Source organism: Rhinolophus sinicus, chromosome 15 (assembly GCF_057876585.1).
Source record: "Rhinolophus sinicus isolate RSI-liver-muscle chromosome 15, RSI-T2T, whole genome shotgun sequence".
Classification (NCBI taxonomy): domain Eukaryota; kingdom Metazoa; phylum Chordata; class Mammalia; order Chiroptera; family Rhinolophidae; genus Rhinolophus; species Rhinolophus sinicus.
In genome coordinates this window covers 88,165,275-88,166,760 of record NC_142515.1, presented here as the reverse complement: position 1 = coordinate 88,166,760, position 1,486 = coordinate 88,165,275, and the positions used below count along the sequence as shown (strand labels likewise).

Below are 1,486 nucleotides of genomic sequence, written 5' to 3'. Positions count from 1 at the left end.
CCTGTTGTGTTGTATTAATTTCACAAAATTGTTGGCCATTATATTTTCAAATAATTCTTCTGCCCATGATTTTCTTTCTTTCTCTTCTGGGACTCCAATTACATGTCTTTTTAGACCATTTAATACTGTCTCAAAAACCTTAGATGCTCTTTTCCTTTCAATTTTCTCTTTTTCCTCATTCTGTTCCAGCTTGGATCATTTTTACTGACCTATCTTCACGTCAATTTCTTTTTCCTCTGTTATGTTCAGCTCACTGAAGGAATTCTTCATCTCTGCGATAGTGTTTTTCACTTGATGCATTTCCATTTGGCTCATTTTCATTTAGCTGCTTGCTCAATAAGTTTATTATTGTTTTTATATGAAAAATCGTCACAGAAAACTGTTGTTTGGTTTCTTAGCTCTCAGCGGTCCATTCCTGAGCTCTGAGGATGCTTGCCTTCTTCTGAGCTACCTGATCTTTCTTCAGGGCAAGCAACCTTTTGGGACGGTTCCACCTCTTTTTAACATCTTTCTTATGCTTCTTCTCATAGGCTGGATTCTCTTGTAAAGCAGCATGAACTTTCTTATACATCTCCTCCATCATGTCTGGAGTTACGTTGTCCTTTATGTATTGACACAATTGTTTCTGGCAGGCGTCTTCATCTTCTTCCATTAGGCAATGCACACGAGTATAATCTGCAACGTTCTGACCCATGATGTGTTGCTGATGTACTTCTGCATCGAATTCCTTGCTTTCCAAATCATAACCAGGGGAATCGTTTGGTACTGGGAGGGATAGAGGTGCCTCCGTCTGCAGCTCCCGTCAAGGCCTCCCCATAACTTTATTTCCAGTAGTAGGGCTGGCAAGCCCTATATCCAAATAGGTTGCCATCGATGCTTTCCACATTATATTCATCTCCAGACACTTCCACTTGACTTTCACAAATCTTGTCCATGCCAAACCTACTGAGAAGACAGTGGGCCAGCAGCAGGTCAGTACAATAAGCTGCGGCATACTTTGTCAGGCCAACTTTACACCATACTTTGGCAGTTCATGAGCATAAGCTGCATGAACTAACGTATCTCCTTCTATATGGGCATAAGCAATCTGACAAATGAGATCTCTGTTGGTTACGTGAACTATCATCCTATACTTGGGTGTGTTGTATTTATTTTTATCCTGGATTGCCAAGCATTTCTGGACATAGAAATCAGTTTTACCTTTTCACCGTGTTCTAAATCTCACTTGGTATCTCTTGAAATAGGCTTTATTCTTGACTTCAACAAACCCCATCCTGCAGAACAGAAACCCGCAAACCTGCAGACCCAGCACTGCTCCAGGGGAGAAAAGGCCACACGCTATTATTTTTGGCTCTTTTTTATAAAAAGAGTTTCCATCTCTGTTGAAATTCTTCATCTGTTTACACATATTGTCCACTTTTCTGCCTAGATTATTTAAAACATTAATCATTGCTAGTTTGAAGTCTCAGTCTGATATTGCCAACAA

General features: G+C 40.0%; 1 pseudogene; it reads right to left on the bottom strand.

Annotated features, from left to right (window-relative positions):
• Positions 1–394: 394 nt before the first annotated feature.
• Positions 395–1,273, bottom strand: LOC148755257 (large ribosomal subunit protein uL18 pseudogene; annotated as a pseudogene).
• Between the last annotated feature and the right edge of the window lie 213 nt (positions 1,274–1,486).